The sequence below is a fragment of the Festucalex cinctus genome, chromosome 9, assembly GCF_051991245.1.
Source record: "Festucalex cinctus isolate MCC-2025b chromosome 9, RoL_Fcin_1.0, whole genome shotgun sequence".
Lineage (NCBI taxonomy): Eukaryota > Metazoa > Chordata > Actinopteri > Syngnathiformes > Syngnathidae > Festucalex > Festucalex cinctus.
In genome coordinates this window covers 8,460,352-8,485,022 of record NC_135419.1, presented here as the reverse complement: position 1 = coordinate 8,485,022, position 24,671 = coordinate 8,460,352, and the positions used below count along the sequence as shown (strand labels likewise).

The 24,671-nt window shown below is 36.9% G+C and overlaps 1 pseudogene across 1 annotated transcript in view; it reads left to right on the top strand.

Moving 5' to 3' along the window:
• Positions 1 to 24,671, top strand: part of LOC144026406 (uncharacterized) — a 115,358-nt pseudogene that overhangs the window by 83,565 nt on the left and 7,122 nt on the right. The window contains exons 4-16 of the transcript XR_013285129.1: positions 305 to 331; positions 7,483 to 7,509; positions 7,597 to 7,623; positions 10,339 to 10,365; positions 11,026 to 11,052; positions 15,989 to 16,063; positions 17,500 to 17,607; positions 21,555 to 21,581; positions 21,725 to 21,751; positions 21,898 to 21,951; positions 22,048 to 22,107; positions 22,222 to 22,266; positions 22,606 to 22,683. The product of XR_013285129.1 is annotated as an uncharacterized LOC144026406 (transcript). The remainder of the gene's footprint in view (positions 1 to 304; positions 332 to 7,482; positions 7,510 to 7,596; positions 7,624 to 10,338; positions 10,366 to 11,025; positions 11,053 to 15,988; positions 16,064 to 17,499; positions 17,608 to 21,554; positions 21,582 to 21,724; positions 21,752 to 21,897; positions 21,952 to 22,047; positions 22,108 to 22,221; positions 22,267 to 22,605; positions 22,684 to 24,671) is intronic.

Sequence of the window (24,671 nt, the reverse complement as noted above, 5' to 3'; positions counted from 1 at the left end):
CGAAAATTCCCAATGCCTGCAAAAAATTTCATTGTTCAATGTTACCATTGTTTTTTACTAAGCACATGACAAATAAATATCTTCAATCTTGATAAGCATGAAGATTTCAACTGAGTAGGCGGGCACTGATTTGCTTCAAAAAAATTATTTTAGGATATATTTTTAGCTCATAAATACTTTAACAAAGTGCAAATAAATCTAATCCCTGATTGCCATTCAATTATAACACAATATTCCAAAAATGATCTGCAGCACTTTTCTAACCTGTTTGATTGCTTCATCCTTTAATCTCTAACCTCACCAGGGCAAAGCGGGACGGGATGGATACCCGGTAAATTAGATTTGTTCACTCCTCTTTTGACCCAATTATGAGCTCTTTGAAAACTCTCCTGATTTTTTTTTTCACCCTATTTTTTCATCTATGTGTTGCTGCTGTATTTTCTTCTTCTGATGATGATTTTGTAATGTATCCTGCCCCGTAACATTTGAATGTAAGCATTTGCACACAAATTATATTAGAAGCTGTCTTTTCACATGTTCTTTGTGGAAAAGAATAGAAAGGAAGTTCATATTTTTACAAATTTACCATGAAGTTCTTCAAAGTCTTCTAGGGGCCCAAAAACAACTCATTTAAAAAAAAAAAAAAAAAAGATCATATTTAAATCAACTGTTGTTGGGTGTTTTTATTTATTTTATTTTTTTAGTGAATAAATCAAAATGCTAAATATATCATGGTCATTTTATCATTTTGACTTCTCCCTCTTTCCATACAAGGAACTATTCCATATTCTTACTGTGTGATTTTGGGCCCCCAAATGACAAAATATGCCACTTCATTTTTAAACCATTATTATTATTATTTTTATTTTTTTTAAACACACACACACATAATTGATTTAGACCAAAAAATACACAAATGCCTAAACATCACATGGACTTGCACTAAGGGCATTGTTTAATTAAATGTTTATCATTTAGTCATATACTCTAAAAAGAGAATTGTTGAACAAATTTTACATCAGGGGTCTTTACAACTGCGGTCCTCGAGGACCGGAGTCCTGCAGGTTTTATAGATTTCCCTACTCGAAGTGCAGCTGATTCCAATTAACAGGCTTGTTATCAGGCTTCTGCAGAACTTGCTGATGAGCTAATCATGAATCAGCTGTGTTGAAAAAGGGAAATATCCAAAACCTGCAGAACTGCGGCCCTCGAGAACTGGATCTCGCCACCTGTGTTTTAGATTAAACAGAGAATTGTTGACCATCTTAATTAAAAAGAATTGTTGCAAGTGGTGACACACGATTGAATTAAGTTCATCCAAAATGATATATGAAGTTAATCTAAAGTGAATATATTGAGTTTAATGAACTCATAAGTGAATTATATATATATATATATATATATATATATATATATATATATATATATATATATATATATATATATGTGTGTGTGTGTATATATATATATATATGTATATATATATTTTTTAAAGTTAATCCAAAGTGAATATAATTTAATGAACTCATTTGAATTGACTTTATTATTATTATTATTAAATTAATCCTAAGTGAATATAACTTTAGTTAATTATGAGATCATTAAACGTAATATATCCACTTTGGGTTAACTTAATTCAATTGTGTGTCACCACTTGAAGCGGTTTTATTACGTTGGTCGACAATTCTCTGTATAATAGCGACAATTCTCTTTTTAGAGTGTACTATATACGTACTTATGATGCAGCTTTCCCAACAACTGGGATTTCACTATCTTGCTCATGTAGTACTGAGGGGCAGTTTTCCATTTTAGGACCAATGAGCTCAGATGATTATCAAACATAATTATATTTCCCTGCATCTTATATGTTGCTGAAAGATGAACTTTGTAGTTCCATAATGAAATCAATATTGATTAATATGTAATTCATTTACACAATGATATTGTCCTCTGTGATTATAGTGGCCTCTAGTGGCTGGAGGGGGGACCCTGACTTTTATTTGTATTTGACATCCTACTAGTGCGCTGAATTGTTTTAAAGTGTCTACTCGTGCCTTGACTTTAACCTGGATAGCAAAGATATTGACGAAATGGTCAAACTGCTCACCATAGAGCACAATGTTGCAATTAACGGATGATGAATCCAGAGAGAGAGTGACACTTGTGGGCCGCACAGGATAAACAGTGTGGCACGCGGATGGACGGCGATGAGATGAAACGGCTCTCAGCTCTGTTGCTGATTTGCGGTTTCGCCGTCATCAAATTCTCATCAGAACACACCGATACACACTCGCCACAAGAGAGCTCAGGTTTTATAAGCGGATTGATTCATCACAACTGGCCGCCTGCACAGTGTTTCAGTGCGCACGCGAGCTGTTATGGGATATTAGCCTGGGGAGGTTTAGCCTGCTCTATGCAAGACGTGCGTCTGGCTACTACGGTTGACTGCACGCACTAGTTACACTTGTGTTACCTGGTGTGTTGTTCTGCATGTCGCCTGATTGGGGAATTTTGGGAAGTAGATGCCCCGAGGGGGCGCAAGGGTTTCTCTTTCGGTCCGATTCCCAGTCTGACTGGTAATACACCGCAACTCCTGACGGGAAATGCCTGCTGCTAATTACACACAGGTGGCGCGACGGCACAAAGTGTGTGAAACATTTGTTTTTGTTTGTCTGCGGCTCAATTCGTCTTTGTCACGTCTTAATCAGCAATCCCTTAAAATAGTTTTTCTAATTATTAGAATGAGGGGAAAAATGTCACTTTTAAGAGGTACAGTACATAATTTGGATGATCCCCCCATGCTTAGTTTGCACACTGTGGTCCTTATAGTGCAAAGAAAAACAAAATGGAGGCTAAAAGAGTTGTTTTTAAGGTAGTAATAATAATAATAGATTGGGTCAGCATGGTGACATAGGGTTTAGAACATCTACCTCACAGTTATAAGGCTCTATGTTTACATTTGTAGCTGTGTCGAATCGATTACATACTGTCATACTGAAAGGTGTGTGATATTCCCATTAACTTATTTAAAATAATGGGACAAAATGGCTCAGTAAGATGCAGTGCAGAAAAGCAAGGGATAAATTATATAGAGAAAGATGCAAGTCAAGTCTATTTTTTTTTTTAAACAAATATATGTGCTATTCAGCCCCACAACAATCTCATGAATATTGTGTTTGTGGAATATAAATTATGCACGAAACTCCACCCAGTTTTATCCATCTTAGGGGCCATTTTGCCACTTTTTGCTAAATGAAAATGACATCACAGTGCCTAAGGCAGGGCTCAGCTAGAACCAATCACAGCTAACCAGTTTTTCTGGGTTTGGTCATGTGACGTTCACAATCAAAATACTGTTTAGACTTGTGGGGCCAAATAGAACATATTATTGTAAAGTTTTGCTAGCATAAAGAGGAAAAATGTGCAATACAGTCAGCATCACATTTTTTTCTTTTAACTTTTTTTTAGCATTTATAAAATGAGCTTCACTATACTTTTATTTATTTATTTATTTATTTCCTTTACTGTTATGTCTTTAGATCTGTCATTTTAATTAGCTACTTGTATATTGTGACTTATTCAGCTGATTTGTTGTAAATTCATTTACGTGCTGCAATTTTGGTTGAAATTGCCTTGTGTATAAAATGTGCTATATAAATAAAGTTGCCTTGCCTTATTAATATTAATGGTATGCTTGAAGGCCTTTGCCATGGCTACTTTTGGTGTAGCATGTTTGCGATGTGCTTTCTCCTACTAAATTTGGATGTGCATGTTGGTGGTCAAGTGGCTGCAGGCAGCATTCCCCGCAGCATTGGTTGTTCATACTTCTTCCTCATAAATCACGGCCGAGATCTCGCGCCTTCCTGCTGTCAAACAGTCAACTTTAACAGACTGACAGGACTCTGCATGATGGAAAACACACACCAAATGATTTCACTTGATATGTATGCGCAGTCACCACCAGGGTCAGTGTGTTTATACGACCGTGCCAGTTTGTGACAGACAGCGGGGGCGTGGCCCTCCATTGTTCGGGCGCTCTGGTTGCTGAGTGCACATTAAAGCCAGACGGTCAGCCAACAACATGTCAGTCACGCTTGTGTTCCAAGTATACGCTTCCGTGCTTCTTCCTTTGACAGCCAAATGTCATGTAGCACAATTTGTGGTCATGCTGTTGTTTTGGAAACTTGACCGGGTGCTGGTGAGAGGATCATATAAGATAACATGGAGAGGAAGTGATCCCTTAATATCACATAATTATGCCTATGGCGCTTAATGTGTGGACCGCAACTTAATGTGCAGTGGAGACGGCTGTTCTGGCGTGTAGACCAACTTCTTAAGCCGCATCCTCAACAATTACACCCCACTGACTAATTGGGAGTCTGCATTGTTGGCAGCGTAGTAAAGAAGGCGAGGACTCCCCTTTCCCTGTTTCATTGGTACTAATAGACACGGTTCACAAAGATACACGTGACCACCTGCGGCCAAGTTATTTTCCAGAGTTGTGTTTAATGGCCATAAAAGTGGTGGGAATGCTGACCATTCAGTTTGCATTTCCTCCCTTTCTTACTTGTCCTTAACATTAATGACTGCTTCTTGATATTCACTTATTAGTTTCCCATTTATTTTACTGTTTTTGTTCCTTATGTCACGTTTGAGGTGTGGTGGTGGACCCAAATGCAGGGAAGCAGGGCAAGGACGCAGAGGTGAAGCCAAAAAGGGATTTAATAGAACAAAACAAGGAGTTTAACGAGATCGTAGTCAGAAACAGCAAACAAACAAGGCAAACTTGGGAGGAACTATGGGGCAAAAATCCGGCAACATGTCAGGAGGAACTAACACTGAATCGACAACCGATAGCGGGGAGACAAGAAACTAAATACACACTCACACTAATTGATACAATTAGACACAGCTGGGCAAGAACACAAGAGGCAGAGGATGCTGATTGGTTGACACATGATGAAGGGCCGGAAAACACAGGTGGACAAGACAAGGCTTGATAAGACTAGGACAACGCAAAACACAGATCATGACTGAACTTAAAGAAACATGAGGACAAAATCAAACTAAACCATAATTAAATCTGAGCTATGACAAAAGTAACAAAATCAACCCAAAACATGACACCTTATTTGGTATTAAGTAATGAAATTGATATTTATTTACATCCAACTTAAATCAACATTATTATTATTATTATTATTATTATTATTATTATTATTATTATTATTATTATTATTATTATTATTATATTATTATTATTATTATTATTATTATTATTATTGGTGTTATTATAATTGGTGTTATATGGTACAGCTGCACCTTTATGCTGTCCAAAAATAGCATAATGATTTGTGAATAAAATCCAAATTATTGTTCAAAGAGTACAAAGCGGAATCTTTGATACAGCAAGTATAGGCAAGAGTACCTAATGCTTGGCCTGCGATTTAAGAATGAGAATCAGATTTATTGGCAAAGTATCCAATAACAAATTTGTCTTCAGTCACAACACGTTCAAAAAACAACAATGACATTGACCAACAGAGGGAGACAGAACAGGAAGCCTGCTGGTTTGCTAATTAGTGCCCATTCTATTGTATGCATGATTAGTACAGTATTTCAACTGTCTTAAATGTAATAACTAGTATGCAAGTACACATCCTGTGTCTATTAAATAAACATCCTGTGATGTACAATAGCATTGAGTGAATTCGGTTCCATCAGTTTGTGGGTTTTCCCCTTTATACGTCAAAACAATGGATTCAAGATGTGATTGAAGTGTCAACTTTCAGTTTTAATTTCACACAGGGAATGACTGATTAGGTTATGAAGTTTATCTTTAATATTTGGATGCAAATCCTTTGCAGTCTATATGACTGAATTTTTTCCTCCCTCCGGGTTTTGCCTTGTTTTCACTGCTACCTTTACTTGTTTCCACCATGATTGCACATGATGTGGTATGCTTTGGATCATCAGCTGTTCCGTTCCTTCTGCACACTTTTCACCTCCCGTCATCGTTGGTTTCTGTCCAAAAATCGGATTCCAGAACATGAGCTGATCTTGGTGCCGATCATCTGCAAAGCTCATAAAGCCTTGTATCCGAAAAGTGTTTGTTGTAAATCTTTTCATTCACATCTACATGACCTTAAAGTGAAGAACATCACCTCAGAAGAAGGAGACGCTTCCACTCTCCCTCATTTCCTCCTATATTTCTATTGATGGCACCCGGGAGTGTGATAAAGTAGAAGCCGTACTTCTGTGAACTATTCAAGGCCAGATGATGATGGTCAAAGATGGATTCCAGTTCGCTTGTGTTTAAAGTGTGACCCAGGGGAGCCTGTGAAAACATTTAGCTTAGCATTCTGTCTGCTTGTTAGAGGAGGAAGTCAGCGTTGAGCGATTTAAGTGTTTTTGGAAAGTTTGATCCAACTTCATGTACAAGTGGTCTTTAAGGCTTTTGAACTGCAGTAGATGTTTAGATCTTTTTATATATATATATTATTATTAAACACGGGTTGACACAATGGACAACTCTCACTGCTGTTTTTTTTTTTTTTTGGGGGGGGGGGGGGGGGGGTTCACTTTGATTGGGTTTGACAGAGAATTACAACATGCTTAAGTACCAATAGTGATTTTTTTTTTCTTCTCATTCTCGTTGTCACACTACAAGCGAGCACCAATCTGATATAGATGTATAGAATTCTGCAGTTATTAAAACAGATGGACTGTGTCTCCCATTACATTTTTTTTCCTAAAGTGCATTTTAAATTAAATACAGAACATATTTTATGACTTCCTGTTGTGCTCAACAATCTGTGCCTTACAACAACATAATCTTGTAGTCATGTGACATAAAACATCGTAAAATGAATGTGATACATTCTTGTACAGCTGTCACACAGGTTCAAATGAAAGGCGCAGGATAAATTACATTTTAAGACTTCTTTTCCATCTTCTACCTTTTGGTCTGTTTTTTTTTTTTTCTCATGATCTTACATTCTGCTTACTAATTCTTCCTTTACATTCCAATTATTGTATGTTTGATGATGATTATGTTTAATTTATCTAACATTAAAGATTAGTAATCAGGCCGTTCCTTATTCTTGACGAGGGATGGCCCCTTGATTAAGTTTCATTGTGGATTTTAGAATCACTCTGAATGTTCTGAAGTCTTGTTTTGAAGCCACTGTTATACTGAGCAAGGTAGTGTTGCCTGGAGAAGTTGACTTCATGTTCTCAATTATTATTTATACCCATTTTGCCTCAGATTCTTTAAGAGACTATGAGCAAAATTCCTTATTGATTTGTATGCCCGTCCTTTTTCTTAACCTAACGTTTTGGTTTGGCTGAAGTGCAAAACAATTCTGCTCAAGAACGAATGAGCATACTTTCCCCAAATGTAAAGCTTCTCAAATATTAGTGTGCCAGCACATCTCCCTCAGATGTGTGTTTTATACATTCTCTTTATTGGTCTCCTAACAGGGTCCACTTGGCTTGGATGGTAAACCAGTAAGTAGTTCATAAATCACTAATACAGAACATGCTTCAAGTGTGCAAAACATGGTTGAACTTTAACTGTGTTTTAACTCCTTTCAGGGAATACCGGGTCTCAAGGGAAGCCAGGTAGTCTGTTCTCACACTCACACGCACACGCACACGCACACGCACAAACACACACCTGTTGTCTTGTTATTGACCCACGTCAGCGCCCGTCGTTTGCGCCAAAGGAATTCCCGCTTTTCGGAGCAATGGATCCATGTGAGTGTTTGGCCTGGGACCTCATCAGTCACTTTCACTGCTCCTGAGGGAATTTTTCAAGTCCAGTGAACCGCTGACGGTAGCCATCTTGTTTTTTTGTTCTAAAGCCAAAGTCGGACCAAGGTTGGAGGGGGGTAAAGTTGAAGTTGTTCAAGGCTCAACTCCACCAAGTGCTGAAAGCTTTTGTTGCCCTTCACCTCGGAGTACCATTCATCAAACTTACCCAGAAATTCTGCCACACTCTGAGATACCCTCAGGTGTTGCGTGGGACAAGCGAAGCACGGCAATTAGGTTCCGCACTCGTGGGAACATGAGTGAAAAATCTTCCACAAGGGCCCCCTGAACAGGTGACTCTTCATCTGGTCAAACGTTCAATCCCCTTACCACATCATAACCGGACATTGGACATCTTCCTCTCTAAGCACCATTATTGAGTTAATCATCTTATTATCTTGCATGAATTCATCCATCCATCAATTTTTCAACTGCTTGCCAAGAGTATTTATTCCACATTGGCATTGCCATCTCCACCTAGGCTTTATTGTAAGGATAGATATGCCCGATATTGGGCTTTTTTTTTTCTTTTTTTTTAATTTGATGGCCGAAACCATTTTAATATCTGAGAATTATTTATTTAAAATTTCAGTTAACTTTATAAGAGATCCTGCAGACCCCGAGCATTTGTTTTGGTTTCCCATTAAAAAAGTAATGATAAAGTTTAAGATTTCAGATATTTTTAAATTTTTGGAAAACAATTCTTACTGTAGAAAACTATAGAGAGCTATGGTATTTACTTAAGTTTCAATTTCACTTTTTAAGACTTACTAATAATATTGGGGGCTCCCTGAACATTTTGTTAGAAATTTAAGGGATGTCTATTGTCTTAAGATTAACAAACAAAAAAAAAGTTTAATAATACGCTTGAAGACATTACAACAGAATCAAGATTGGAATTTGTATTTTTTTTTAAAATTAAGCTCCCCCATGGCACTTTTTTTTCTTTTTTCTTTTTTCTTTTTTTGTACTGAAAAATGAATATTGACTCAAAGTATCAGTTATTGGCAGGGCTGGACTGGCCATCTGGCATACAGGGCAGATGCCCGGTGGTCCGGCCTCTTTGGGGGTGGATGCAGTGTTTTTTTCATGATTATTTTCCGACATTTTACCACAAGAGACTGGCCCACAATTTACAAGGGCCAGTCCATTAATCCATTTCGAATATAGATAGCAAAATAAAACAGTGAGACGGCCTGGGCCGGTGGGCTGAAGTCAAACTGCCAAGGCCCATTTTTTTGTGCTAGACCCACCTTGGTTATCGGCATCCTTGGCTACTAATAATCGGCATCGCTATCGGCCCTGGAAAAAAAAAAAAAAAACATATCCGTCTATCTCTACGTTATAGTTAACAGAATTGAAAGAATGCCCAACAAGTTTGGGGAACTTTCCCTAATAATGAAAACCAGCCGTGATCAGTGTAACCTACCTTGAGGTACCGATGTAGCGCAGAAAGGAACGGTAACGATAGAAACGTCAGGAAAACATTTGTTGCAGGATGATAATAGCCCAGGGAGTCTCTAGGTGGAGAAACAGAACAAAACATTCAATTACATCATTGAACTCCGTTCACATGCCTATTTAAGGTCATAGTTCTCAAGAGGATCACCTTTGCTACATTCACTTTAAAAATTGGACATTTTCAGCTATATTAAACAAGTCTGACTTAATATTTAATTATTTAATAGCTAACACTTGTTGAAGTTATTTATTTTACAAATCAACCTGTCTGAAACCAACATTTTTGATGGACAGGTGCCCTCCCTCATCCAATGTTCTGGTCATGAACTCAAAAAAAAAAAAAAAAAAACAGCCATCATTATTGTATCCTACTGGGATGCATTTGAGATTTTATTTATTTATTTTTTTTATGAATGCAGAGCAGCGGCTGTCAGTTCAGTTTGTGTAAAACCGGCAGTTTCTATCAATACCAGAAGGCGGCCATTTTGCCACTTACTGTCGATTGAACACAGTTGCTCAGGTCTCAGTTAACAACCAATCACAGCTCAGCTTCAGAAAACAGGTGAGCTGTGATTGGTCGTTTCCTGAGCCCTAAGCAACTGTGATGTCATCTTCAGTCGACAGCAAGTGGCAAAATGGCCGCCCCCTGAGATGGATAAAAACGTCTGGATTTTGCTGCATAACTCGTATTCCAACAAATGTAATATTAATCAGAATCTCATGTTTAACTATTGAGGTCACATAAAACATTATTGTAAAGAAATGTTTAAGGTTGACTTCTCCTGTAAGAGTCCTTCAGACACAGTCTAATGTACAAAGAGAATTTTTTTTCATCTACTTTTATCTCACAAAGACAATGGATCTTAAAAATGATTCTTGAAAGATGCTGTGTCAAGTCGTAATATGGTGAAATGTCTTCAAGACTGGTTGAAACAAGCGGCATCACTGCCTCCAGCTTGACATTTGATGAACTGCTGTGAGGTGCCATTTTTGGATACATGTTTCTTGTCTGATCGATGATTTATCTTGACCATCTGTCTCCACTTATCTCCTCCCCTCCCACAGGGACCAGCCGGGCCCAAGGGAGAAAAGGTAAGTTTCACTCTGGTCCGACCTCGGTTAACTCAGCGCTTTTTTTGCATGTATCGCACATTAATTATCACACACCGTCAACATAATAGCAAACATAACTGATTTTCTTCTTCACCCTACCATGTTCACATTCACTGGGCATCCATCAAAGGAGACTGAGATTACGTGTCGAAAAGTGGGAGCTCATGTGTCTCGGAACGTTCTCACGTCAGGGCACTTAACAGGTTTACAAGGCTCGATGATAGCCAGATGTTTTCCCCGCTCTCTGTACCACTGGCCAAGCCGAAGACAATGGTGATGCGATTTGGGCATCACGCAATAGGAGGATATTTATACATTGCATCCTTCCAATTATTAACGCACAAATTTGCCTCGATAAACTCATCCGCAAAGTACAACACAACTGACATAAACAAAATCGGTCATGGTTTGGAAAATTCATTTCATCATGCTATGTGATGAGAGCATCCCATCGTCTCCAATTTTTAACAGGGAACTGTCAGATGATTCCAATTGGAACAACTTGCAGACCTTGTTTGGGGACAAATTACCGTCTTTATACACTCGTTTTATTTGTCCAATTGCCCAACTGTATTGTATATCCACTCCCATGTGCAAAAAAAAAAAAAAATACAAAATTCTTTTTCTGTCTGTTTCCAGGGTGACCAAGGAGACATTGGGCCAAGGGTAAGACACATTTCAACTGTTGCATGGAGATTTGCACGCAAATGTCATACAAAACATTATTTTTCCGGAATTCCAAAAGAGTAAGAGGCCTCGAACTAGGGATGGACGAGTACCGGTACCAGAGGTCGGTATCGGGCCGATACCAGGCCTTATTTCAAGTTATCGGCAGTTGAGACAGTGACTGATACCAAAATAGGTCGCCCTCTTGTGGCCGTTTGATGATCAGGAACTAGATATTAGGAATTAGAAGACTAGAAAATGCCATTACTTTCATGTAAGGAAAAATGCTATATTGGGTCTTTCTTTAAATTTATCTTGAATTTTATATATCAAATGTACTAGTGGTATCGGTGACTGCTAAAGTTGAGTATTCGTACTGGTATTGTTCTGAAAAAAAGTGATATTGAATATCCCTGCTCTATAACCGAATCACAGGGCTTTACGTAGGAAAATGAAATCCTTGCTCAGCTGATTGGTCAAAATACGCAACAAAATGTATCGAATAAAATGCGCCTGACGGCTTTTTGGATCTGGATTAATTTGTTTGACGTTATGATCAAACTATAAAAATTTCTTTTTAATAAATAATAAAATAATGTTTGAACTCAAGGCATAGTTCCCAAAGCCAACCAATAGTTTTCTGTTGTGACCAAATCAGTTTCTCTGAAGAGAGCAGGAAGCAAAAATGCAAACCAAAGCAAACAAGACAGACTAACAGACCATCACAAAGTGGAAACTAAAGATCTTGAATGGGGTTATAGCAACCAAAACGACATTGTGTTGACGTTGTGGCTCGGGTTCTCAGAAGTCACCTGGACAGTTTTATATAACAATTTTATCAAACATCAGTCAATGAACGGTGTGCCTGTCTTTGCTAGCAACCACACAGTTAGCATCTTTGATGACAACATTTTCCTTGCAAACACATTTTTCTCAACCAAAGAAATACACAAAATAAAAACAATACTAAGTAAGGAAAGAAATGTGTTTACCTTTTACATCTACTTCTGGAACAGCGCCAACATTAAGTTTAAAATGTCCTCATCATCTCACCATGATAGCTGTAGTTGAGAAATGCTGATGCTTTATAAATATAGACTTGCCGCAAAAGACATAACAATACTTGTGGGAGCGCCAAAGTTGCCATCTAGTCTCAAACCAAAGTGTGTTTTTTTTTTTTTTAACATTCTGAAATGACTAAGCTTTGTACTGTATCTGGTCCATGTTGTCAGTCATGTGATATCATTCCACTCACCATGGCATTATGTCATTATCTTCATGCAGTGTGGTTTTAAAAATAGCCCCCCTGTGACTTGCACAGTGGATTCTTGGAAGAAGTCACGTACCCGATTAATTCAGAATGTTTGCCTTTGTTATGCCTAGAATATCAGGTCATGAAAATAAAAGTGGGGCTCACCCTCTGTGGTGATTATGCAATATTTGGGGTTCAAGCAAATGGAGCCAAGCTGCTTATTTTGGCTACGCGCTTCCTGTTTCAAGCCCACAGGTATTGCACACACTGGAGAAATGCCACCCAAGTACTTCCTAATCCCTTTATTATTTTAATAATACTTTTAGCTACAAAGACATCTTTTTTTTTCCATAATGTTTTTGTTGGTCTTCTTACATTGGAAAAGGCTTTGTGAGTCTGAGTCTCAGCGAAGTCACCCAGAGGCACCAGCTTGATCCAAGACAAAACAATTCACCGCTTAGATCCACTGTGGTTTGGTTTCCAACTTGAATATGACATTTTTGTTAAAGCATTGACTCAAACATCTACAGCTGAGCCCACAATTGTTTATAGCCTTGCCAAATCATTTTGTTAAAGTGCATTTGTGTATGTTCAATTTGTATTTTACGGCTGGAAATGACAAAAGAAAAGGGACAATGATTGTAAAATGTTGTTTTAGAATTTCAATTCATTCATCTTTACTGATTCATTGTACATTTTGAAAAGTATTAACTCTTTCACTGCCAGCCCAATTCAAGTTGGGGGTTTTTTCTGTTTATATCCGTCAATGGCACTGAATGAGTTAATATCCCTGACAAAGGGGAAAAAAATGTCACATTTTGCAGCATTCTAAATTATTCTGAATTGTAAGTAGGAATGGGTGTAACAGTTGTGACTTTAGATTTAAATTTAATTTAATGATACTTTAATTTATCAATATCAGGTGGGTACCTGGCCTCATTTGAAGGTACTGATCCCTTGTGACCTCTTGTGGCCTTTGACAAAATATAATTGAGAAGCACTGATTTACAACATATGGGTATCTATATCGAGAAAGGATATGAAAACTTTTTGACATATTCACAATGATGATGATAGCGCACAGCAATGATTATACTTGATATATTTTATTGAAATTTCTTAACGCATCATCATTTAAAGGGATACTTTTACTTTTTTAGCCATTTTTGGCTGTCAAACATTAATATTTTGCCTATAATAAATTTGATATTTTCATTATTTTTCATGTACAATTAGTACCATTTGCAACTGGCTGTCGACTAAAAATTACATCACAAGGCCTCAGGTAACCAATCACAGCTCAGCTTGTGAATGTCACATGACCAAACCTAGGAAACAGGTGAGCTGTGATTGGTTACTTGAGCCCTTGTGATGTCATTTTCAGTCGACAGCAAGTTGCAAAATGTGTTTTTAAAGGTACTAATTGTATGTGGAAAATAATTTAAAAAAAAGTATCAAATTAATTATAGGCAAAATATTAACTTTTTATTGCTATAATAGGCTAAATAAGTGAAGTATCCCACTATCCAGCCTGTTTTTCATGTCTCCCTATTCCCAATGCAGCTGATTCTAATGACAGCTAATCAGCAAACTCTGGAGAAGCCTGATAACGATCCTCACCTGTGTTGGAATCAGGAGACACGGAAAACAGGCTGGATAGTCGGCCACGAGGACCAGGGTTGAGAAATGCTGATTTAAGTCACTTCATTCGAAAAAATTCAACAAATAGGAAAAACTCAGTTTGGCCAGGACCCCGTCGTTTTTTTCCCTACCATATCAACAAAGTAACCTCTTCCGCCTCTGAACCCGTTTGAGAGGCAAGAAGAAAATATGCGAAATGGGAAATGACCATGAATCTCTGTCAACCTTTCACTTCCTATCAATCGCTCATTTTGAGTGCCTTCGTCAAGTGAGAGTGCGTTCTTGAGAACTGGTGACAATCGCAGGATAACGGCAGCATTAAAACATAATCAGATGTCCTTGAAAATGTCAGCAACTCCGGACTAAAGGTCATGCGCAGTGCAGGAATAAAACCGCCTGCCTTCACAGCATCCAATGCATATGGAGGAGATTGTCGCTGCATGTTTAGGTTAGTTTCAGTTGAGTTGAAAAACGAGACGCCATATTCCAGTTTCATCCCCGACCAAAGCATTCCTTCACCCCCCCACGGAGTAAACGGCACAGTGGTTTAATGTCTTACTATCAAGCTACAGTCTGATGAAAATGTGGGAAAGGAGAAGCCCAACGTGAAACAGACGCGCTTATGAGGCATGTAAAGAAAATGTGTGTGAGCGCTATCGTCAAGAGAACAGATTATACAAACAAAAAAAATGTTGAAAGGTTTGAAAAATGGGAAACAAGTCAAACTGCCTTGCACCCTCCACAGCCTGTTAATAGAAACCTGATGAAGATGACTCTTCTTGTCAACTTGTGGTTCATCCTTTATTCCTTATTAAAGCTTCACTGCATCTTTCTTTACATTCAATAGACTTCTGATGAGAACTCAAGCACAGAAGCTTCACTAATGTTCTTCATTCGCTCCGAAAAATAAATCACCCAAAACCATACCTTGATATTTATATTTTGTGCATGTTCAGTACTGTTTATAGTGGCTGTGTGTGCACATTAGTGGAGCACAGTCATAACTGCCCCAAATCCTTCTGAAGTCTTTATATTTCCCTTACTTTATTTACCTTGTTAATAACGTTTTATGTTCCTTTAAATAAAGCCTGAAACATGAAATAAATGAGAGAACATTTTGATTCTTTGTAAATAGAGTATGTATTGGTCATTTTGAACAAACAAAAACATTTTTTTAATCACCTTGCACATATGACTTTTGATTTGTGTCATATTTGATACATCCGGTCACAATGCTTTAATTTTGTGCATTTACAACTGTCATATCAAACATATTTGTTTTTCCAAAAATCAGACATTTCCCAACTATTAATCAGTATAGATGTCTGTCTTTCTCAATTGGGGCGATCTTGCAAGGTCACTGGAAAAACCATCAGCTGGATGATACTGCCCTCTAATGGATTATCCGTGCAATGCATGTATCAAATAATATACAGTACGTCAGGGTTTAATGGGGGGAAAAAAATATTAGAATCATGACGCTCAAAATGTCTTGTACTTAATATGATACATTTGGCTTTACATAGAAGGTTAATGTCTAAAATTTCATACCACTAAAAGCGATCTCAGATCTCAATGACACCAAGTGGTTAATAAAGACCGAATAAAAATAAATAAATGCTATGTCCTTCATCTACCAATCTAGCCACATAAGGTGCTCACCTGTCACTTCCTCTTCCCAGGGTCCACCTAACTACAGCACATTTGCAGGACTGCACAGTAATCAGATTCTCACTGTCAAGGTTTGTCCTTAGAAGTAAACTATTGGTTTACGTCCCGGCAGCCGTTGCTCTCTGCCGGGCTGCTGATCTGCCTCTCTATGCGGGGAAAGGAGAAGCATCCTCCCTGAGAGATTTCTCTTTCCTCTTGCCTCTCCTCTCTTGTTCCCACAGCTGTTCTGCTTCCAGGAGCCCCTCACCCCTGATTTCCACACCCAACGCTACCTCCCACCTTGATGCTGTTTCTATACATTTAACTGACCTCTCCTTCTGTCTTTCTTTCATCCTTTCTTTTCATTTGCTGCACCTAATGCTCCTTCTGTAGATGGTCTATCCAAGATTCGATCATGGCTTTCTCGCTGGTGACCAGTCCAGTGCCTTTCAGAGACGTTTTCTGAAGGTATACCACAGCTAAGGCATGCGTGCTGCTTTCAATGGGAAGTCGAATCTTGACAATAATATGTTCTATGGATCCCCACTAGTCTAAACACAGTAATATGATTAAAATGCATCTGTTATTATTCATCTTCGGGTGAGGCCATTTTGCATTGCATTAGCACACTTACTATTGACTAAAAAAATGGCATCACAGTACCTCAGGGCTCAGGTAATGACCGTCATGGCTCACCTGTTTTCTGGGCTTGGTCATGTGATGTTCACAAGCTGAGCCTTTAAGAACTGTGATGCCATCATCAGGTCAACGCAGTATTAAGTCATTCACTCCCAGCCATTTTCACAGAAGCAGTCCCCTTTGCCTCCGGCTGTTTTACTGGATTTTGACTGATTTTTGCAAGGCCCACAGAATATTGTGTTCTATTGCTATAAAAACATGGAACCTACCAAAAGAAAGATTAGAGTTTCTTCTTTCATCAGGAAAAAAGTATTTTTCTATCTGTTTTCATTTTTGCAACAATTAACATTACAATATAGCTAAGTTTCGTCATTATTCATAAATCTATTTAGAATTGTAAGTATTTGAGCCTTTTTGCAACATGGCCCTGATTGAGCTCGTATACTCTGCTGCCACCTGCTGGCGTTTTTGTAATAACTACCATTGCTTCAACTGCTCTGCAATTCAGAGGCTGCATTAAAGCCTTCTGTATGCTCTAGCATTAAAAAATTGATAAATATGACTTTAGAACACTTAAAACATTTAAAATAGAACATATTTATACGTTTTTGGGAGCAAATGAGTTAATCAGAATATGTTTCGTGGGCGCATAGAACATATTGTCAAGAAAAAGAAAAACAAAGTCTTGACTTCCCTTTTAATACTTTAACTAAACTCATTTTACAAAATGAGATGAGTTTTGATCTTTGAGCCTAGTTCTCGCATCTGCTGCATGTTTTTGAATTAACATGACTTTCTTCATCACTTATCAGTTAGTTTGTTACATTTTTATTATTCAAGATACTCAATATGTTTTCTGTTTCTTATTTCATTATTATGAACTTTCTTATTTGCCTTGTTGAAATCACTGCTTTAGAGAAACTTGGCATCAATCATGATTCAAAGTTGTTAAAGATCAGGTCATATATTCTGCTGCTGTTGTTCAGGCATTTAAAAAAAAAAATAAATCTACAACATTCTTGCTAATGCTCCCATGTGTCTAAAAAATACATAACAGCAAAACAGAGAATAATAGCCAGTACTGTCTGTCAACTCAAGCAGTGCAGGCCCAAGTATTGACATGAAAAGCACACATTGTTTCTCACACACATTGTGGATCTTTGCTTATTAGGCATTTTGCTTTCATGTGGAGAGAAAAATCTCTCCCAAGTCTTTCAATTTTCTCCATTCAATCCCTCATTCGTCTGTTTACTGCTTTTCTTCAGGGTGACCAAGGGCAGGCTGGACCTGCCGGCCCCCCAGGTCCCCCAGGTCCCAGAGGCCCCCCTGGGAACACCGGCAAAGATGGACCTCGTGGCCCACCAGGAGAGCCGGTAAGAACAAGCCTGGACCGAATGCACAAACTGTCACGCAATGTTGTCGATGTCAAGGGGCGTGTCATTAAGCAAGACTTCATTTTTTTTTTTTTTTTTTTTTATCTTCAATACCTTTAAAAACTAACTTTGCCACTTGTTGTCGACTGATGATGACATCACCTGTGCTGAGGAAGTAGGTAACGACCAATCATGGCTCAGAAAACAGGTGATCTATGATTGGTCGTTACCTACTTCCTCAACACAGATGATGTCATCTTCAGTTGAAAGCAAGTGGAAAAAAATATTTTTTAAAGGTATTAAGAAAAATAATGAAGTTATCACATTCAATCTGGAAGAAATATTAACCTTTTACTGCTGAAAATGGCTTGATGAGTCAAGTATCCCTTTAATACACTAAAAGACACATAAAAAATGCTTATCATAATCATTTTTGCATTCTCTCCCCTCACTTCTGAGTCTCTATGTTGAGTTTGTGACGACTAAAGATGAAAATCTTAAGTTTAGTGTACATTCCTTACTGAGCTGTAACTACCGGTAATTAGGGATGTAACGATATCCAAACGTCACGATACGATAATTATCACGATATTTTGGGGAGGTTGGCGATATTTAAAAAAGGTCACAATTTTGTGAAAAAAAAATTAGCTCATACTTAAAAAAACACACACACAATAGTGTGCTTTTGTACATAACATCAATGTTATGTTATTATTATGTTTTGCTATTATTATTATTATTATTATTATTATTATATTATTATGTTGTGCTGTTAATGCACGCACACATTAAGTTCCTCCACATATTGACTCGCTTCACAAGCATATTACGTTCACCTTCATATGAAAATTAGTGTAGATTTTCAACATAGAAGGTCCAAAACATCCCTAATGAAAATTAAATTACACTAAACTCTAGTCACTAAAGTGTTAGAACTGCACAAATGGAAATCAACCTGACTTTTTTTTTTTACCAGATGAGTTGCATTTAAATATTGTGAACATGACGACGATGATATTGTGGCAGTCTTAATATCACGATATCACGACATTTTGCTTATTGTTACATCCCTACCGGTAATGCAGGAGGTCCTTGAATTTTGTAATTAGATTTATAAACAATGTGCTTAATAAATGCTAAGTTTTATCATTACAGTACTGTATTTAAAACTGTCAGTTCAAAAAATACTATAAAAAAAACAAGTTCAATATTAGACTATTAGACCGTTAATGTTCAATGAACACCAGTTCTCATTTTTATGTTAAGTGGAGTTGTCGGTAGTTGCTGAAAGTCACAAATATAGTGACTTGTACTCCAATTTTATTTTTAAAATCAACTACCAGTAATCAATAAAGTATTTTTTACTTTTCAAAACAAATAAGCAACAAAGTTACTTTTTCAAGGTAACTGTAGTAACATTGCTCAGCACTATGATTGAATGATGAAGCTCTAATATAGCTTGTTAAGTGGCAACGGTATACTCTCCTTCAATCGAGTCTTCCAGTGAGCGACGGCATAACAAAAATCAGCTGCGTAGCAGCTCTTCTGGCTTCATCTGTTTTGTATACTACAACAGCCACAAGTTTCTTCTAACAAGTGCCCTCGATAGCATCAACCCCCTTCCAACCACCTTCCAGGACCTTTTCTGCACAACCGTTGATGTTTCTCAACATAACTTTCCCACAGTTCAGTTCATACTGTACACAGTGGCAACATAAAGCTGCGGTTACGGGATGGAAGGATGAATAGTTTTGATTTACTCAAAAGAATGACTACTATGTTCCCCTCAAGGGGCACAGGAGTGTTTAGGGACTGAGTTGATGTGTTGACAATAAGATCATGAGCATAAACAGACAAGTGAAAGAGAAGGTCCCTCGACATCGACAATTTCACATCAACTTTGCATGCTGATTAAAGGAATTGCAAAACTCCCAAGCAGTGAAACAAAGCTTTGTATCACACAGGGCTTCTCCATGTTGTGTGCAGATGTCTGATTTCTCAGACGTTTCTGCAAGCCAGTCTGAGCCATTGTGCTCGGTCCTGTCATGTATGTCATATAACTATAAAGTGAAAGGAAGTAAAGGAATGACAGCTGTTTCAAGTGTTACTTAATTTATTGTCTTCGGTTTACCTAACCTGCGCGGTTTTGTTTTGTGGGAGGAAACTATAGTGGGAGAAAACTGGCTTTAAAGATTTTAAATAGCGATGAACAAGTACCGATACGAGGCATTATTTCAAGGTATCAGTTCTTGCATTTTACAATCAGAAACTATATATTAGAAGAAAAAAAATTAACAATAATTTCATTACATTTTAAGGGAAGAAAAATGCTATATTGAGATACACATGTTTTTCTTTAAAATATTCTATCATTGGTTTGTTTGGGGAAATTTTCGTTTCATTTTATTGAGAGCTCCCATCTCAGCAGCTTATCTTCCTGGGGTCTTTTCCAAATTCATTACAATTGTTCCAAATAAACATCCATCCATCCATCCATTGTCTTGACCGCTTATCCCTCACAAGGGTCGCGGGGGGTGCTGGAGCCTATCTCAGCTGGCTCTGGGCAGTAGGCGGCGTACACCCTGGACTGGTTGCTCCAATAAACATATATACATCTACACTCATACACATACTCATAACAAAAATAAATAAAATAAATGAAAGGTCAATGCAGCAAAATAACATTAAATAATATATTATAATCAAAAATAAATATGCTCCAATTATTTTACAATTATCCCCAATACAGTATAAATGAATTTACAAATTCAACACTTTAGCTCATTGTTACAATGCTCACATAATATTTATTATTTATTATCTTATATTAATTAACTATTGTTTTTTTATTTATTTTAATTATTACTTAAAATGTCTTTTTATTTTAGTATTAGTGCTATTGGTGACTACTCGTGACTTGTGTACTCGTGATGGTATTGTTCTGCAAAAAAGTAGTATTGAACATAAAATCTAATTTTATATATTGCTAATATTTTGACACATATTATTGATATTGTTACAAAACAGATTTATGTATTTCATTTTGTATATACATTTATGGAAAATGTGTTTAATGTAGGGGACTTATAACTTCAAATTTACAAACCCCAAAGATGCCTCCCATTCTGTGGGGGCCCTGAAACATGACTTTAATAGGGTATTTTTTGAGGCTTTAAATAGCCCCCAAAGCACATGTTTGTGTTTGTGTGGGGCAATAGCTGGCAAGCTCATAAGATGCTCTGCCATGCACGACTTCAGAACAGATGTTGAGCGGCTCAAACAGGCAACTGGCCCTCACAAATTGTTGTGTTTACTTAAAACGAGCCTAATTGCTGCCAGAAATGGGATATGGCGTTTAGTGGTTGAGTTATAGCTGTTGTGGATTATTTCTCTTTTTACACAATTTGATTTTAACATTTATGGTTCTGTAGTTTTCCTAAATACATTTTTTTAATGCAGTATGTTTAGAATGATGCAGATGACTGACAAATGTAATGAATGAATGAAATAATGTACCGAACATCAAGTCATTTTTGGGCAAGAAAGAGGCTCCAATGATTGCCTGAACTTAACTGATGTGGTGAAAAGATATTCCCCAGTGGTTGGGATAATTATAGAGAGCAGTACAGTCCAAAATGTGTCTTAAGTGTCCAGCTGTTATTAATTATTATTATTATTATTATTATTATTATTATTATTATTATTATTATTATTATTATTATTATTATTATTATTATTATTATTGTTATTAATCTGCTGAAGGCCATCGCCTAACATTCACCAGTCTCCTTTAATGGAACTGTTGGACATTGTTGAGCCATTATCATTAATAGTATCCTGCACATGTAATTCGGCGTTCTTTGCCTTATTGAATACTGTCCCCTAGTGGCCATAGTTAGATCACAACCTATACAGGCGATTCTAATGCATTTCCTCTGTGCCTTTAGGGTTTTCAAGGTCGTGATGGCATTGAGGTGACTATATCTCACATTCTTGTGTTTTTGTTCGGCTCCTAAGCAAACTCACATTTTGTATTACTTTAAAGTGATCGGTTTTGTCTGGCTTAACTAATACTGTACTAGAAAATGTAAATGTTTTTCTTATATTCCTGCTTTAGGGACCTCAAGGATTACCTGGAAAGTCGGTAAGGTTAATACTGATTTAATAATACAGTATTTGGATAATGCTTGTTCAAAATGCTTTCTCTTCATTATGCAAGAGATTATTTATTTATTTATTTATTTATTTATTTATTCATTTTAACACATATTGGTTAATTTTCATTGCCAGGGAGAAGATGGGGAACCTGGATATCCTGGACCACAGGGTCCTCCAGGGGCAAAGGTATAACAGATCCAGAGATATTGCATATTTTTTCCACCGCATTCTTTTCACCTGGCATATGCTAGACCACTTACGGGTTTACTTTCTGTGAAAAAGGGTGAGCCGGGAATGGGTGAAAAAGGAGAGAGGGGCATGGATGGACTGCCAGGATTAAAGGTAAGACATCAAAACAAATGGTTAATTCCAACGCATGCATTAGAATTGTATTTTACTTTTTGTAACATCATAAGTATATAGTTTGTGTACCTTGAACCATTTTTTGTCACACAGGGAGATAAAGGAGAAGAAGGTGACCAAGGCTTACAAGGTCCCATGGTGAGTACATAACCCAAAAGAAGATAACCAAAACCATTTAGCATGGGATCCAAATTGCTATTTTGGCTCCTCCTCAAGGATCCACACTTATTGAAATGTATCATGTATGTCATAATACAGTACAGTGGTTCTCACGAATGGATTTAAAAAAAAAATGTTTGTTAACATTATGCAGTTTAAGTCAAGTCAAGTCCACTGAAGTAGCCCAAAGTCTTTGAACTTATTTTATTGTTGCTCTATTTTTTACATTATGCTGTGCGTTTTGTATATTTTGATGTCATGGTGGGGTTTTTATTTTTGTTTTTTAATCTCTCTTTTTTTTTTTTTTTTTTTTTTTAGGGTTATCCTGGTGAAAAGGGCATTTCAGGCACTTCAGACATCATTGACTTCAATGGGAAGCTTCTTGATGCATTCCAGGTGAGAAGACGCATTTTGGATTATATTATATCACTTTTATGATGCAATGGAACTAAAAAAGTTAAACACTCCAAAAGTAATATAATTTGAATATCAACCAAAATCTTCTGGAAAAATTGTGCTTCAAAAGTCAAGGAAAACACAGTGTTCAAACTATCTTAATGCATGATGTCAATCAAATCTTTATCACCTTGAGACTCCCTTTCCATTATTTCCAATTGGAAAAATCTCTTTTGAACTTTGGACAACTTGGAAGTCAAACAGAGTCCCAGAATGGAATATGTTAAATTTTGGAGGTTCAATTGTATGTCCATGTATTCCTTTTTGAGAGTGGGGGGTTATTACATAACAACTAAAAGAGAAAAACGAGATAGTGATGCTGCATGATTTGTTTTGTTTCACAGGCCATCAACACAATCAGTATTTCGGTAATCTACAACAGTTTTTGCATGGTCTTTGGTGGTGTCAACAGTGACTAACACACACTGGAAAAGATATCAATATGTAGACTCACATAGGCTTGAACAAGCACCGTTCTTTAACCAATATGCCCTTTATTGCAAAAAACTTCAAAAATGCCACTCTCGACACCATATTGAAAAAGATTCTTATTGAACTGTCTGCTGCTTCTCGCCATCTGTGGAGAACCGTGACGCCCCTATCCATTCGAGCGGAGGTTACAGAAGCATGCTCAATCATGCAGAAACATCAACAGCCTTTGTCACGTTGTTTTGAGTGTGTTTTCATGCCATCTCGTGCCTCACAATATATCGAGCAGCATGGTGTTCCTCTGTTTGTGCTGTTCCTCATTACTCAGCTGGTGCACAATTTAAGGGAATGCTTAGCAAAGAACATCACGTCCCGCTCGACCGCGTCCCCTGCTACATGCTAATGCCAGATGGTTATCTCTGCCGTGGAGTGTGTATTTAATTTAAAAACAACTACTAACAGAGCTAGGTTCCCCTCGGCCCTGCACTGCTGCTAGAAAATAGTCAGAGAACACGTGAACATGAGATATTATCAGAAGCCTTTCACGGAAGGAAGTATCACTTGATAGTTGATACCATAACATACATTCTGAGCTAGACTGCATCTGATTTCACTCATTTGTGTGAAATACCAAAATGATGATGAACCTTCTTGGCAGGGCTGTACACTTAATCAATTATTACATTCCACAATTGCAAAATCAGCATAATTGTTAAAAAAAAATAAAAAATAAAAAAAGATTATTAATACTAATTTTTGAGTTGTTTAAATTTAGACATTTGCACCTTTTTAAAATAACTAATTAAAAAAAAATAATCCAAAAGGAACTTGACTAATTATACTGCAGTGTTTCAAAAAATGTTATTTGTCTTAATATTTGTTATTTATTTTTTACGTTTAAACATTTTTTTTTGTATCAAAAAAATCCATACATATACATATATATATATATATATATATATATATATATATATATATATATATATATATATATATATATATATATATATATATATATATATATATAAATTCTGTTTGGGCCAAAAGGAACTTACATAATTATAGTGTTTCTATTTTTTTTTTATTGGTTTTAATATGTTTTAAATGCTTAAACATTTTCTTGTTTTGTACCAAAAAAATAATAATAATTGTTTTAATAATCATGATTTCAATTATTGTCAAAATAATTGTGCTTATTATTTTTTCCATAATTGAGGAGCCCTACTTCATGGTTTAAACCCCTGCTTTAAAAAAAACAAAAAAAAAAACATTAACTTCATACCATTCATTCACTAGCATTTTCATTGATCACCTTCCTTTTTCCGTGATGGATGTTTGCAGACCAACCAATGGTTGCCATGGCTTTAATGGAAGACAAACGCAGCATTATAAATTGCATGGCAGACAGGAGAGAGGCATATACACCTCCAGGGGGCAATGTTGTTTACTTTTTTAATGACTTCAAGATGACTGAGTACTTCAGAGGGAGAAGTATTAAC